At 48.8% G+C, this 17,209-nt stretch overlaps 1 protein-coding gene across 2 annotated transcripts in view; it reads right to left on the bottom strand.

Moving 5' to 3' along the window:
* Positions 1-17,209, bottom strand: part of LOC146010075 (uncharacterized) — a 51,732-nt gene that overhangs the window by 29,883 nt on the left and 4,640 nt on the right. The window contains exon 1 of one of the 2 annotated variants that reach the window (XM_083150956.1): positions 6,807-6,896. The exons of the other annotated variant lie outside the window; for it this stretch is intronic. The gene's annotated coding sequence lies outside the window, so the exon portion shown is untranslated. Of the gene's footprint in view, positions 1-6,806; positions 6,897-17,209 lie in introns of those variants that run through there. 2 annotated transcript variants of the gene reach the window in all.

Below are 17,209 nucleotides of genomic sequence, written 5' to 3'. Positions count from 1 at the left end.
GCCCTTTGGCCAAAATCTCGCATTGCTGGCTGGGTGGACAGACCCGATGCCAAGTTGCTCTGTAGGTCAGCTATAGCCCCAACGCTGTCAAACATGGTGGGATATTGAGCCCCTGCCACTCACTCTTCTCCAAAGGCTTTTGAGTCCAGAACAGTATCCGAGGCAGGATTCTGTCTTGCTTTCACGTCCCTTAGTACCTATGAGAGGGTATGTGGAGAAGCCTACACCAGCCAGTACAATGAATTTCACTTGCTCCTCACTGGTGCCCTGTGTTGGGCAGTCTGTTCTGGGGTCAGTTTGATTATACCATCAATGATCAAGGTTGGAACGACTCAAGACTGAGGACCGAGTCGGGGAAATCCTGCACAATTGAATCCACTGAAAGAGAAACCAGCCAACTTGAGTTCAATAATAAAAGAAAAAGCTAAACATAAGTCACAGATACCCACTGATTGGCCAGTTCAGCAGGTATCGGCCAGGAGGTATAACTGACCACGCCTGACTGGGTGTGTGTTGTAGGATTTTCCCCTCTTCCTCTTTTCCTCTACTGCCAGCAAACCCCACCTCATATACTGGATGCACTGGTATTTCTGTTTATATACCGTAGACTGCATACATGACATTTCTGCCATTAGAGCACACTTTAAGCCCCAATGCAGAGTCCACATGGGTGGTAAAATATCAACATTATTTGTTAACATTTTTAAAAACTCATGTCGACCTTTTCATGTGTCGGCAGTTACAATGTTGACTTGTTTTGCCTGTGTTGACCTATTGTAAATGTCGATCGAGTGCATGTTTACCAATAGTGTTTGACCTTTTGACTGTGTATGTTGACCCATAGTCCGGATACTTGTAAAGAGATGGGATAGGCGGCTGGAGAGACATAGGACAGGAGGCTGGAGAGACACAGAGGTCAGGAGGCTGGAAAGAGATGGGAACAGAGGCTGGAGAGACACAGAGGTCAGGAGACTGGGGATAGGTGGCTGGAGAGACACAGGACAGGAGGCAGGAGAGACATAGGTGGTAGGAAGCTGGAAAGAGATGGGATAGGAGGCTGGAGAGACACAGAGGTCAGGAGGCTGGAGAGACACAGGGGGCAGGAGGCTACAAAGACACAGAGGTCAGGAGGCTGGAAAGAGATGGTAACAGAGGCAGCAGAGACACAGGGAGCAAGAGCATTTGAAGAGACGGTACAGGAAGCTGGAGAGACATAGGGGGCAGGAAGCTGGAAATGACAGTATAGGAGGCTGGAGAGACATAGGGCAGAAAGATAGAAAGAGATGAGAACAGAACCTGGAGAGACATATGGGAAAGAGGCTTGAAAGAGATGGTACAGGAGGCTGAAGTGACATGGGGCAGGAGGCTCAATACAGATGAGCTAGAAGGCTGGATAGACACAGGGGGAACGGGTCTGGCGGAATCTCTGTTGTATGGTGATCACATTGGTTATATTCCTATTTCCTTCACAACCAGGCATCTTCCGGACCATTGGATCTCTACATGAATATTGGAAACTGACTGGAGACCCTGTCTGCCCAGGGAGGATTGATTTCTTCAGAAGTTCCCTGTAGCCCCCAACCCCCACCACCGAACAGCATAGACTCTTTATCCATGCCTGTGCTTGTTGAAGGGTTACAAGTGAGGGTCTGGGTTAGTTGCTAAGGGGGACATGGTCCCCTTTCCTGCATGCAGCAACCCATTTGCACGTGGTGCCGTGCAGAGTAATCATTTTCAAAAAAAAATTGGGTGTAACACTGTGCTGCACTGCAGGGGGCAGATGTAAGAGGTGCAGAGAGATTAGATTTGGGTGAGGTGTTTACAATGAAATCTAAATTGCAGTGCAAAAAACCCCCCCCTGTCTTACATCTGTGGGCTGCATGCAAAAGCAGCCACTATTTACTCTGCACAGAAACAACATCAATGTATTTGCTCCCCTGCCATCGCAACATGGTTTGTTCCGGACACATACAATACTTATGTGCGTTAATTGCCCTGGCATGTACCACTAAGAGGCAAGGGGAACATTATTACATAACAGCCTGCAGAAGGAGAAGGTAAAAGTCCTTGTCATTAAGTTATAATAAATGAGCTAATTGACGAATGACACACCCGAAGAGGACATCTAAATACAGGATGCAGAGCACAGCACATTTATTATCCTGAACTGGAAGGTGGACAGTATACGGAGATCCTGAGTCACCATCGGACTGGTTGGATGGGTCTGTGCCCTTACTGTAGGTAGTTCTTGTCCCTGCGAGTCAGTGCACACCGGTTTTAATTACAGTGTACACAAATGACCCCCCTGCTCTGTCCTGATCCTTATCTTTGGCATTTGGTTACGTATCTTACCTAACCAGGGTCTAAAGTTGGGTACACACTATGTGATTTTACTAAACGATACTGAATTACTGTGCATGTCGTCAGGGCCGCCGAGAGGGGGGGGGGGAGTGGGTACTAATTACCCGGCCCAGGCTTGCTGGTCCGACCCCTCCCCCCTTCCCCCTCCATCCCTCCTGGGCAGCACATACCTACAGCACGTGATGTGCTGACAGCAGGCTCAGCATGAGAGCTGAGAGCTCTAGGTGTGTGCTGCTGCTGAGGGGGGGCGACAATAACACTCCCCCCCCCCCCCTCTACTTTAAAGTGTTTTTTTCACCCCCTAAACATTTTTTGGGGTGTGGCCTAATGGCGAGAGGTGGCTACGTCTCCCGCGACTAGGCCACGCCCCCAAAATTTTACCGGGGCCCAGCATTCCTCTCGGCTGCCCTGCATGTCGTGTAGCGTGTACCCACTGTATCGTTAACGATGCACTCTCCCATGTGTTGTTAACGTGCCCCCCCCCCCCCCCCCGTTGTCAGAACATGCAGGCAAGACTGACTATATCGCCAACTACAGTCTATTCGGCGGGGTGTGTGTGTGTTTTAGCTTGTCCGGCAGCATCAAAGACATCGCTAACAATATCGTCAGTGAGGTAAATCATATAGTGCGTACCCAACTTGAACAATGTTTAGATTCTATTCCAAGAATGTTTAAATCCCCCTAGTGGAACTTTTTCTCTAACCTTCTATTTAAGCTTGGGACATTCGGGCCAACAATTTAATAGGTAAGGACTGAGGGGCAGATTTATTAAGCTCAGTGAAGTGATAAACTGTCTGGTTTTTATCACCGGCCAATCAGCTCCTAACTGTGAAGTTACAGGCTTGATTTGAAATATGACAGGTAGGAGCTGATTGGCCGGTGATAAAAACCAGACACTTTATCACTTCACCAAGCTTAATAAATCTACCCCTGAGAGAACTAAACCGCCTTGCGTCTATCGATAATCGCCTGGCCTGCTAATTTACAGGCTTGAAATCAGCCAACCACAGAACCTGTGAAATTCCTCGCGAGTGTCCCAGTTTAAAGGAATAGTACGGTAAGACTTGGCAGTGTTTGCAGCAAATGTGTAAATTATAGTCACCTTAATAAAACTCAATATAGTACTTTAATGAAGCAATAAAATCCTTTAATTAGCTATTTAAACGTGGGCAAAACCATGCTGCAATACACGACGGGCAGACGTAATGCACGCAGAGAGATTTATAGTAGTAAAAGAATCTCCCAGCTTAATTGTAAATCATAGCTGCCCATTATCTGTACTCTGCATTCAAAACCAGCCAGTATTTACCTTGCATATAAAAAGCAGCCTGCCAACTAAGAGTTTCCACTAGTACCTGGAGACTCCCCCCCTTCTACAGCACTAAATATACAGTTTTCTTGTTTTCATTTCAAAGCGGATGTGGCCACTCCTCCCCCACAGTTAGGCCACACCTCCCAACAGTACCCCGGCTCAGCTCAACTCTCTACAACCTCAGTGTACCTCTACAAATATCTATTATAAATGGTAAATAAATACGAATACAAATAACAATTAATAATACAGGTGTACAGTATTTTGGCATACTTAAATGCAATGATCACATGATGTTATATATAAAAATAATAGTTTTTTTTATTACTTTCAACAGATTTTAATAAGGGAACAGGTGCATATTCAGAAATCACATATAAAACCAATTAAATTGCACACATATACTTTGTAATTAAAACATGTATGTACTTGTACGCGGTTGAATTTTTAAACTTACTGCGGAACATACCAGTTATACCAGTCTACTAGTAACACAACTACAGTGTATAATGTGCTGTCCGTATTTCTTTATATCATAAATAGCATCTCTGAGGGCTGCACCTTGTATCTTTGTTTTGGGTGTGTAAATTGTTTGTCAATTAATTAAATTATGTATTATGTATTCTCCTGCTGCAGGAAAGATTACTCACATCGAAATTTTATACAACACGTAATTAATATTTTTTTTAACATGCTAAATGGGAGTTTTAATAACAAGAAACCCATTATTCTTTCTTAATTATGAGACATCATTAACCTATCTGTGTGTGTAAAAAGGGAAAAAAAAAGTCAAAAATTCCCCCAGCCCTCTGCAATGACCCAACAAAAGATTCTTTATTAATTATTATTAATAATATTATTATTATTATTATTAAGGTACTTGTGTAGTTTCACTGCGCCACTGCACCCACAGTCTGTCTTTGAAACTTGGCAGCTTGCCAGACTCTGTGCGCGTGCCGCTCTAGCTGTTCTCAGCGCAGCGCTACGTTATCAGCGTGGCGTCTAAATCCAGACTCCGTGCAACACCCCGGCACACCGCTATCAAAGGGGGTGTCCGAAATGTAGACGCTTTAGCATCTAAATCCAGACTCCCTGCAAGCTGCTAAGAAGGGGGGCATCTAAATTTAGACGCTAAAGCGTCTGAATTTAGTTGGGTCTAGGGGTACATAGGGGTGCACTGTGCAAAACAATCTTAAACCTGTTCACAATGACACTAGTCGACATAACAGCTGTCGACCTTGTTAATTCCACTATCCATGCCAACCCGAAGCGTGGCGAGCTCCGCGAGAGGACGCATTACGCGTCCGGCCAACCTTTTTATACCCCCACTATCCACTATGACAGGGCTGGGCAACACCGACCCTCCAGATGTTAATGAACTACACATCCCAGGATGCTTTGCATTAGTTTTGCTATGTGGCCATGCTGAAACTGATGCAAGGCATGCTGGGATGTGTAGTTCATCAACATCTGGAGGGCCGGTGTTGCCCAGCCCTGCACTATGTGGAGTTGATTTTCTAAAGCGCTCGCCACCGAGCCCGAATTGCGGGGAGCGCAGCGAGCCCCGTGAGGGGACGCGGATACCTTCACAGGTATCCGCGTCCCCTCGCGGGCTTCACAGGTATCCGCGTCCCCTCACCACGCTTCAGGCTCGGTGTCTCGCTGCGCTCGCCACACTTTATAAAATCAACTCCACGCCGACGGGGATAGTGGAGGTATGAAAAGGTTGGTCGGATGCCTACCGCTGCGCTCGCCACGCTTCGGGGTGGTGTGGATAGTGGAATTTACAAGGTTGCGTCGACTAGTGTCATTGTGAACAGGTTTAAGAGTGTTATGCACAGTGCACCCCTATGTACCCCTACACCCTACTAAATCTAGACGCTTTAGCATCTAAATTTAGATGTCCCCTTCTTAGCGGTTTGCAGGGAGTCTGGATTTAGATGCTTTAGTGTCTAAATTTTAGCGTGTGCCGGGGTGTCTAGTTTAGAAGCCCCGTACGTTAGCGGTGTGCTGGGGTGTCAAGTTTACATGCCCCCATTGTCAGCGGTGTGCAGGAACTACAAGTACCACAATGACCTGTCAGCGCTGGGCAGCGTGCGCTGCTGCTGCCAGCGCTACGCTGATAACGTAGATTACATATGTAAAGCAGGCACGCGCTGCGCTGAGAACACAGTGTCTGGCAGGCTGACAAGTTTCTAACACAGATTGTGCGCACAGTGGCGCCGTGAAACTACACAAGTACCATTATTAATAATACATTATTATATTTTTATTAATTAGGCGCCACAAGTGTTTAGCAGCGCCGTACAAAGGAACAGTACAGGGAGAGAGAAAACTTAGCATCAGAGTAAGTAAATAACAAAAATAGAGTACAGGTAAAATAAATGCCACAATTGAATACACATTACAGCTTAGATGTAAGGAGTTAGGATGTGATCAATGTACTACTAGGGGCTGGTGGCCAAAGATGGAGATAAGTACGTGGACGAAGATGGTCGCTGAGTGAGTTTGGGAGAGCTGTGAGTGAAATGTGGAGATAAGAGGGCTTTGACAAAAGGAGGGACTGATTTTTACCCTGCCCCCCCCCCCCCAGGCCCGAGATAAAAAAAATTGCCTTCTCACCAGGGATTTTTGGGAGACTCCTGAATCTCGGGTGGCTCTCCTGGGCAACACAGAGATAGAGGGTGCAAATGCACTATGCTATCATTACATTATAATATAATATATAATAAGAGGTTGTTGGTATATCATTGGCCAGTGATATTGGCCTGCCCACCAATCGTCCAGGTCACCTCTTGTCGAGCAGGTCCCTAACACTCTGGGGTCACCACCTGGGACGCAGGGAACCCCGAAACATGATCCAGCCAAGGACCCCCCCAGGGCATCACAATAAAGAATAGGGATAGTAAAGTGGTGAAATTATAAGAATGGAGGTCCCTACTATATGTTTGGAGGTAGAGAGTATGTGAAATAAAGAGTGCATACATAAATAATAGACATACAGGATATAAATAGTGACTGTGTATTTAAGTTGTGATGCCCTTAGACAGTCCAGCCAGAGCAGCCCGGGGCCCCCACGCCCAGATGCCAACCCCAAATTTTCTGACACTATGCACAAATAAATAGGACTTACTTGGAATTATGCCTCTGTCTCAGTGCAGTCCATGCTGGTTCCCTGCTTAAAAACATAGAGGGTGGTGGGGGAGGGGTGCTAATCTAGATTGAGGCATTCTCAAACCTCATAGTGTGCATAGTGTCAGAAAATTTGGGGTTAAAGAAAAGGTTTGAGAATGCCTCCAATCTAGATTAGCACCCTCCCCCCACCACCCTCTATGTTTTTAAGCAGGGAACCAGCATGGACTGCACTGAGACAGAGGCATAATTCCAAGTAAGTCCTATTTATTTGTGCATAGTGTCAGAAAATTTGAGGTTGGCATCTGGGCGTGGGGGCCCCCGGGCTGCTCTGGCTGGACAGAGCATCACAACTTAAATACACAGTCACTTTTTAGGATGCATTAGATCTACAGGTTCAAAAGATTGACAGATAAAAGGTAGACAGTGGTTAAGGTCGACATGCGAATGGTTGACACAAAACTGCCAACAGATGGTTATTTTTTTTAGGACAATCTTTTGCACCTTTCAACCTACTGACTTACGACTGATAAATCCCAAAGACCTGCCATCGTCAAGCCGGTAATTTAACCGGCGTTTGAACCAGATTTGGACTTTGCTCTACTCTATAACCTCAAATTAAGTCATTTCTCAAGCAATCCCGGGACAGCTACTACCCCACCCTGCTGCAGCGTCACCCGGTAATTCTGCCCGTCATTGCATAACATTGTGTCATTCCATTATTAATGTATGTTATTCTGTCATTTGTCCTTATTCATATTGTATTATATCTCCTTTGCTATTATTTTGTTGTTGCCACTTACTTCTTCCTGCTATATGGTCCGGGGCCAATCTCCTTATCTGTCTATACCAGTGGTTCTCAAGTACCCCCAACAGCGCATGTTTTCCAGGTCTCCACACAGAATCACAGGTGAAATAATTAGCTCCACCTGTGATCTTCTAAAATGTGTCAGTGAATAATGAGTGCACCTGCGCACCTGCCGGGTGACCTGGAAAACGTGCACTGTTGGGGGGTCCTTGAGGACTGAGAACCACGGGTCTATACCACCACATCATGCCCAGCCCCTTCCCATACTTGACTATACTCCCAGAATGCCCGGAAAATCTCGTGACCCTCCCTGTGCCCCGGAAGAGTGGACGAGTGTCCCAATTCCTAATCATCATCGATGGTTTATGGCCAATGTAGAATAGTTTTGGCATCGATTGAGGAGAACCAGGTGGTTTCCGTCCATTGATGGCAAGCATAACCAAATATTTTTTTTCTCTCTCCAGAGTATGGCTCTGCCCCCAACAGCCATGAAGTCCGGCCAACCAGGTTTGATTGGCTCACAGGCCAATCAGTCAAAGGAAATTGATGCTATCGATCGGTAAAAACCATCGATGGTCATAGATTGCATAGTATGCCACCATCGATGGTCTGTTCCACTATTGCCATCGATGGCAACCATCAATGGCAATGGCGACAATGGCTATCCGTAGTTGCAACTATGCCCTGTATCGATATCTATATTACCTTCCTCCCCCTATAGCCCCCACACGTACACAATTCCTCATTGTCATACCACTATTTGCTCGTGCGGCCAACTTTTTGTGTTTTGTTGCACCCCCATTATGCTAGGCATTGCCTATTTTTCCGAGGGTAATCCCATGTAGTGTGCCCAAGATGGCTGCCTCACTCGTACCTTCATGTATCTTATGCAATTCTGATCCTCCCTATTTTGTTCCTGATTTATGTAGAGGGCATTGAGTTCTTCTGGAGATATTATTATTATTATTGGATTTGTATGCATCCTAATTTCCAGGGTGAGGATATGTTGTGGTATAGTGCCACCTATCTGTCAGATGCCACAGTGCAGTTTCTCGTGTGCATTAATCTGATCTCTATCACTCCTATGTTGACCAATAGTGGTCAAGCTTTTGACTGTTGACCAAGTCATCCGTAACCCTTTTAGTCTGTATGTATAGGTGAATGCACAGTAGCACTTCTCTAGATCTGTGCTTAGGAGTAAATACAGGTTGAGGTGACATCACTGCCGCACCCGTGCACTCACTCAATACGTCCCTGGGACAGGAGATGCCGCTGAATAGGATCCCGGAGGTCGCCGTGGACATCAGGGGATCCACCTCATCCACCTGCTGCTGCCAAGACACTTCCAGTGTAAGGTGCGGCTGTTCTTCCTCTCTGCCTGCCTGCATCAGGGGATGAGGTAAGTGTGAAAAAAAAAATGGTGGGGGGGAACAAACAAAAAACAAAATATTCTGAAAAAACGTGGTCTTCTGACTATTTGGTTTTTGGAATACACGGATAAGGGAGACCCAACCTGTACTATCCCTGATCTCACTTACACGGTCAGACCTATAGACAGAGCAACTCACAGATCATTACAGGTAAGTTATGTTTTACTTTATTATCTTGAGTTCAATTCTATGAATGCAACAACTTATAAAACAACTAGTAAGCGAATGCCAGGAGGCTCCCAAATTCGGGTCCCCCCCCACCCCCCCCTTCCCTGCTGCGCTACATACTTATACATATCGGACCCGCGACTTTCCTCCGTTGGCTGCTATGGGGGTGGGGCTTGGTGACATCCACCTGCTGCTGCCAAAACACTTCCAGTGTAAGGTGCGGCTGTTCTTCCTCTCTTCCTGCCTGCCAGCCGTGTGTAGTGCACAGGGCCGGCGCCACCACTAGGCAAATCTAGGCATTTGCCTAGGGCGCCAGCCACTGGAGGGCGGCACTTCGCCCCTCGCCTCTCGCATGGAGGCTGCAGGGGTGTCCGTGCCGGGTACCTGCGGCACTGTGTGATCTGGCGGCGGGGTCCCTGCAGTGATGCGCGCTATCCGGCAGCCAGGCGGCGGCGCGGGAAGCGCTGCTGGGTTTGAAAACATTCCGCATGCTGATTGGCTGAGATTCAGCCAATCAGCGTGCGGCGAGTTTTCAAACCCATCAGCGCTTCCCAGGCCGCCGCCTGCCTGCCGGATAGCGCGCATCACTGCAGGGACCCCGCCGCCAGATCACACAGCGCAGCAGGTACCCCCCCCCCCCCGTAGGCACCGGGGCGCCCCACCCCCCCTCGCCTGGGGCGCTCCGGTGCCTTGCACCGGCCCTGGTAGTGCAGCTGGGGGGGGGGGGGCTGAGTGTAGAGCTGGGAGGGCGTGCTGTGAGCTGTACTCGTGGCCCCTCAGATCGTCGGGGCCCGGGTCAGTTGTCCCCATTGATCCCCCCCCATCACCGGCCTGTCTGCTGCATGTTCCAGATGCTCATCACTGTACAAGCCTGTTTCCTGGCACCTGCTTTGTATCCTGACTGCAGCTATATCATTTCCAGTCATCCAGTATTCCTGGCTATCCACGCTGCATTTCCTCCATTTGCTCCTGAAGAAGCCGGACGCTAATATCTGGGGAAATGCGTTGAGCTGACCCAATTGTCTTGGATAACCCACCCTTATTGTGACCTGTCCTCTCTCCCACCGACGTTTAACACTCCTATGTTACTGGACATTTGCATATTTGGGATACCTGCACTATCCCAAATTGCAGCTGCAAGGAGGATAACAAGCACGCCAAATTGGGAGGCCTGAGCCCTTGAAAATATAGGGCAACTAAGGACATTTGCTGTCACCATCACTGGACTCACAATATCCAGAAGATTTTCAAAGGATATTCATAATTTACACCTTTCACCTAGAATTCAAATACTCCAAGAATTGGAGATCTCAATACTACAATATTCCTGATATATTCCACTGATTGCTCTCTTTTTTTTTAATCATATTTTTATGTGTATTTTTTCATTTATTATGTGATAGATGTACATCACCCTTGTTATTAATTAAATATTAATTGAGAACCGTCTTGTCTCAATTATTGGAAACAGCTGGCGCTGTTTTTTTTTAACTTACCTTTGGGCTTGACAACCCAGTGCCAGCTGCTATTGATAATGCACCACCCCACCCCTATTGTTATTTCCTCTATTTAGTCTGGACTACAAGCTGTGATCACCGCTATCTGCTCCTCAGCCGCGGTGCAGCCTTCTAGTCGCTGACCAGACACTATGCGTTACCGTGTCGCAGTGCGGGTTCCAAACTGTTAACCAGACGCTCTCAGCTTCCCTGACTCCAGCTCCGATCCAGTTCCTGCTTCTTCTCCGGATACAGTATTTCTTCAGTCCTGAACCGCTCCCATTTTAGTCCAGTCAGCCTGGTGAATATACCTGTTCAAGTCTCCTGTCTCTTCTGTCCACACCTCTGGTCCACTCAGCCGGGTACATCGTCCGGATCCTGTTTTTCATTGTCAAAGCGGCCTGTTTCAGTTATCCTTGTATTAAAGCTCCCTTCATTCGCCAAGAAGGCCATTCTAAGTTATCCCTTTATTTCCACTTCCTGTTTAGCCAAGTAGGCGTGTTTAAGTTCCTGTGCCATCCGTACTGCCCAGTCCTGCCACTCCGTCCCGTCAGCTCGAGTTACCGTGATCATCCAGTGCTTCCAACAAACCACCAAGGTCATGACTGAGTCCACAACCTCCTAGTCGTGACAGTACGTGTCAGACGCCGCCGCCGTGCAGTCGCCTCCCCGTCCTCCGGGGTGCACGGCGGGCGGTCCTCTGACGATCAGGACGTTGCTCAGCAACGCCCCGAGCGTCAGCAACGTCCCGAGCGTCGGTGACGTCACACCCGGCGCCCGAGCATCGGGGCGTTGCCTAGCAACCACGTCCTGCTGCCCGGCGTCCTTCCCCGCCGCGTCATCACGACGCGCCCCGCTCAGTGTGCTGCACGCACACTTCTCCTATAAATGGAGATTGCTCAGTCCAGCAAACCGCTGGTTATAAGATTGCATAGGCACCCTGGGTGTCTTTCTCGTTTTCTTCAGCCCACACCGCAGTTCATTCCCTGCCTTATACTCGTGGTCGCTCCAGCTGCCATACCCGGATTTCTTCCCTGCCTGTTGTCGGTGGATCCTGCAGCTCAGAGGATCCGTGCAGACTTTTTCCTGGCTTCCGGCTTCCTGCAGTCTCCTTGGAGATATTCCTGTCTTCTGCCTTGTGCCCTGGAGTGGTATCGTTACACACTCCTTATTCCCATTTATTCCTGCTGTACCGTGGTTTATTATTTTATGTATTGTTATCAGTGCTAGGCTCAGTGTGCAGGGGTTACCAGGGCTCTCGTCCATTCCCGTGTCCTTCTCCCTGCCATCTGTCTCGGCCACCGGGGTCATTCAGTTAGCTCTCCCCTTGTCCACCTCGTTCCTCCAACGGTAGGTTGTGGCCACCACCTAAGACGCTTTGGAGGGCACCGGAGTTGTACAGGCTTAACCCGTGCTTCAAACGTGGCTGCCGTGCGAGAAGATTTAGGGCCTCCGCACCTACCGTGGGACGTACTGGGTGACAACGGAGTTAGGGGCCGAGACAGTTTCCTCCCTACCAGTGCTGATCATCTCCACCTCCTGGTCAGTCACCTACCCTCGCTACTACCCAGTGGGCCTCCAGGGCTATCGCCCTTCGTTACCCTGTTGATTACTCTGTGGCCCATGTCGACCGGTGATGATTACCAGCTAGGACCCATTTAGCTTCACAGTTTCCGGGTCTCCTAGCACGTCTGAGCCGTCTCGATACCTCCACTTTGTATTCCCGGCACCTTGTGCCTAACAGTATAACCAGCCAACAGTTCTGTGGGCCATTCACCCCCGCAGTGAACGGTCCATATCCCCTTACCACTATTTTTTCATTGGATATTGCTCGGTCATCATGGATCCCAACGCGGCCCAAGCTTTGGCCAATCAGGTTTCGCTCCTGACCAAACAGTTACAGGATTTGTCAATTAAGGTAGAGACCAGATTCTCAGCTCAGCCACCAGCAGGTTCTCACCAGGAACCCAAAGTTAACTTCCCTGATAGGTTTTCAGGTCATAGGCCCCATTTCATGAATTTTAGAGAGAGTTGTAGGTTGTTTTTTCAGTTAAAACCACACTCCTCAGGTTCTGAGCAACAGAGAGTGGGTCTTGTGATTTCCCTTCTCCAGGGGGACCCCCAGTCTTGGGCCTTTAGTCTGGCTCCTGACGATCCTGCTCTCCGCTCGGTAGATGCCTTTTTTCAGGCATTAGGAGTCCTTTATGACGATCCTGACAGATCAGCCTCCGCGGAGGCTTATCTTAGAGCCCTGAAACAGGGTCATCTTTCTGCCGAGGAGTACAGCGCCAAGTTTAGACGTTATGCCGCCGACTCTGGGTGGAATGATCCAGCCCTACGGAGTCAGTTTCGCCTAGGTCTGGCGGATAACGTTAAGGATGGTTTGGTGCAATATCCCTCTCCTCCTTCTTTGGATAAATTAATCCTTTTAGCCATACGTATTGTTTGGAGGATTAGGGAGAGGCGGTGCGAAAGAGAGGCTCAAGCATTACCCAGTTTTGAGCTACCAGAGGAGACTTCCCCAGACCTGGGTGAACCCATGCAGCTTGGGGCTACCAGGTTATTTTCTAGGCTCACTCCCAAGGAGAAGGCCCGACGACGCTCCCTGGGGCTATGTATGTACTGTGGATCTAAGGATCATATCCTGAACAAATGTCCCCTGTTACAGGGAAACGGCAGAGCCCAGAAGTAAGGGGGAGTATCTTCTCGGGCCTTTCATTGTTTTCCCCATCTGATTCATTGTTTATCCCAGTTAGTTTCAGTTCCTGGGAGGGTAAGGCGTTAGTGGATTCTGGCGCCGCAGCCAATTTTTTGGACAGTAAAATTGTCATTGATTTGGGATTACCGCTGCAATCGTTGACATCCCAGCTCACGGTTTGCGGATTAGACGGTAATACCCTGCTCGGTGGAGCCATCACTCATTTTGTGGAGTTATTGGATTTTCGAGTTGGACTTTCCCATTCGGAGAGCATAAAGTTTTTTGTTCTCCAGTGTCCCATTACACCCATTGTGCTTGGCCTTCCCTGGCTTAAGAGACATAACCCGGTCTTTGATTGGCGGTCTGGGGAATTGATACGGTGGGGCAAGGAATGTTTTGAGCAGTGTATCAGTTTTCCAGCTCTTCTCACCACTTCCATTCCTGCCGGGTTGCCAGCCCAGTATGCGGAATTCGCTGATGTTTTTTCTAAAAAAGAGGCGGACTCTCTTCCTCCGCATCGCCCGTATGACTGCGCCATTAATTTGTTACCGGACTCTAAATTACCCAAGGGTAGATTGTACTCTTTGTCTTTGACTGAAGAGAAGGCAATGCAGGAGTACGTGGAGGAGAGCCTAAAAAAAGGCTTCATCAGAGCCTCGAAATCTCCAGTTGGAGCAGGTTTTTTTTTTGTTAAAAAAAAAGACGGGACCTTACGGCCCTGCATTGATTTTCGTCAGTTAAATGACATCACGGTAAAAAATTCTTACCCTTTGCCGTTGATCTCTGTTCTTTTTGATCAGTTGCGTGCAGCTGTGGTTTTTTCTAAGATTGATTTACGCGGAGCGTATAATCTCATCCGCATTAAGGCGGGAGATGAGTGGAAGACGGCGTTCAACACTCACTCGGGCCATTATGAGTACTTAGTCATGCCGTTCGGCCTTGCCAACGCACCCGCTGTGTTCCAGGACCTTATCAATGATGTTCTCAGGGAGTTTTTAGGTATCTTTGTTGTGGTGTATCTTGACGACATTTTAATTTATTCTTCTTCTTTGGATCTTCATCGCCAGCATGTCAGGGCTGTGCTTCAGAAGCTTAGGGAGAATAATCTTTTTGCCAAGCTCGAGAAATGTGAGTTCGAGGTAGATTCTATTTCGTTCCTTGGTTACATTATCTCTCCCAAGGGTTTCGCCATGGATCCTGTCAAGCTTAAGGCCATTCGGGAGTGGGTGCAACCTTCGAATTTGAAGGCGGTTCAAAGATTTTTGGGCTTCGCGAACTACTACAGGAGGTTTATTTCCCACTTCTCAGATATTGTCTCCCCCATTGTGGCCCTCACCAGGAAGGGAGCCGATCCTGCATCCTGGCCGGGTTCTGCCATTGAGGCTTTTAAAGAGCTCAAACGGGCATTTTCTTCTGCGCCCATTCTTCGACACCCCGATCCCGAATTCCCTTTTATCCTCGAGGTAGACGCATCAGAGATTGGCGTAGGTGCGGTGCTTTCTCAAATGGACAAACTGGATGGCTTGCTACATCCTTGTGCTTTCTACTCCAGGAAATTCTCGGAGGCCGAATGCAACTACGATGTCGGTAATAGGGAGTTGCTGGCCATTAAATGTGCCTTAGAGGAATGGAGGCATTGGTTGGAAGGGGCCAAACATCAGGTCACGATCTTTACCGATCATAAAAATTTGGCATATTTACGTTCAGCCAAGAGATTGAACTCGCGGCAGGCGAGGTGGGCTCTGTTTTTTGCCAGGTTTAATTTCTTAATTACTTATCGACCTGGGGCAAAAAATGTTTTAGCAGACGCCTTGTCCAGGAGTTTTGCGGCCATACAAGATCCAGTTTCTCGTCCCGATCCTATTATTCCACCTTCATGCATTCTGGCCGGACTCACGCAAGGGTTACTGGATTCGGTGCTGCTGGCCCAAAGTTCGGCTCCTGCCACCACTCCCGAGGGTAAATTATTTATTCCCCAGAAGCTCCGGGAAAAGGTCTTTTCTGAATTCCATTCATGTAAATCCGCCGGCCATCCGGGGGTTTCCAAGACACTTTCCTTAATGTCGCGTGCGGTCTGGTGGCCAAACATGAGGACAGAAGTTGAGCAGTTAGTGTCCAGATGTAACGCATGTGCTCAGAACAAATCTTCTCGTCTTTCCCCCATAGGGCAGCTGGTGCCGTTACCGGTCCCTGATCAACCTTGGACGCACATCTCCATGGATTTTGTTACGGACTTTCCACCATCATTGGGTTTTAATACCATTTGGGTTGTGGTCGACAGATTTAGTAAAATGGCACATTTTGTACCCCTCAAAGGCTTACCCTCGGCTAAAACGTTAGCCTCCTTATTCATCACCCATATCTTTCGGGCTCATGGCCTGCCCTCTGACATTGTTTCGGACAGAGGTGTCCAGTTCGTTGCCAGTTTTTGGAAAGCAGTGTGTGTAGCCCTGCAGGTTAAACTTAGTCCATCGACGGCCTTTCACCCACAGTCGAATGGTCAGACGGAACGGGTTAACCAATCCTTGGAACAATTCCTACGGTGTTACGTTTCCAAGACCCAAAGGGACTGGGTGGAGAATCTGCCTTTCGCGGAGTTTTCTTATAATAATGCTTGGCATGCCGCTACCAGGATGTCCCCGTTTTTCTGCAATTACGGTTTCCACCCTAGAGCAAATTCTTTCTTTCCCACGGATGCCAAAGTGGGTAATTCTAGGTGGGTGGCGTTGAAGAGAAAGGTTTGGCGCATGGTTCGGGGAGCGCTCCTCTCTGCTGCCAGGTCAGCCAAACACTTCTCTGACCGCCACAGGAGACCGTGCCAGTTCAAGGTTGGGGACTGGGTCTGGCTTTCGACCAAGAATATCAAGCTCCGGCAATTCTCACGCAAATTGGGTCCACGTTTCATCGGTCCCTACAGGATTATCAAAAAGGTTAACCCGGTCGCTTTTAGATTAGGGCTGCCCCGCTCTCTCAGGATCTACAACACTTTCCATTGCTCTCTTTTCAAACCTGCTCTTCAGCCGGTTGTCCGCAGGCCAGTGCCCATCTTACGTCAGGGCCAAAAGGAGTATGTGGTTGATTCCATCCTGGATTCCAAGACTTCCAGAGGGAGGATCTTCTTTTTAGTACATTGGAAAGGTTTTGGACCGGAAGAGAGGTCGTGGGTCGCTGATCAAGATCTCCATGCTCCTTCACTCAAGAGGAGGTTTTTTCAGTCGTTTCCGGACAAGCCCGGTTTCAGAGGTCGGTTGACCTCTCCTCGAGGGGGGGGTACTGTCAGACGCCGCCGCCGTGCAGTCGCCTCCCCGTCCTCCGGGGTGCACGGCGGGCGGTCCTCTGACGATCAGGACGTTGCTCAGCAACGCCCCGAGCGTCAGCAACGTCCCGAGCGTCGGTGACGTCACACCCGGCGCCCGAGCATCGGGGCGTTGCCTAGCAACCACGTCCTGCTGCCCGGCGTCCTTCCCCGCCGCGTCATCACGACGCGCCCCGCTCAGTGTGCTGCACGCACACTTCTCCTATAAATGGAGATTGCTCAGTCCAGCAAACCGCTGGTTATAAGATTGCATAGGCACCCTGGGTGTCTTTCTCGTTTTCTTCAGCCCACACCGCAGTTCATTCCCTGCCTTATACTCGTGGTCGCTCCAGCTGCCATACCCGGATTTCTTCCCTGCCTGTTGTCGGTGGATCCTGCAGCTCAGAGGATCCGTGCAGACTTTTTCCTGGCTTCCGGCTTCCTGCAGTCTCCTTGGAGATATTCCTGTCTTCTGCCTTGTGCCCTGGAGTGGTATCGTTACACACTCC

The sequence above is a fragment of the Crinia signifera genome, chromosome 6, assembly GCF_055691185.1.
Source record: "Crinia signifera chromosome 6, ASM5569118v1, whole genome shotgun sequence".
Classification (NCBI taxonomy): Eukaryota; Metazoa; Chordata; class Amphibia; order Anura; family Myobatrachidae; genus Crinia; species Crinia signifera.
This window is presented reverse-complemented; position numbering and strand designations above follow the sequence as displayed.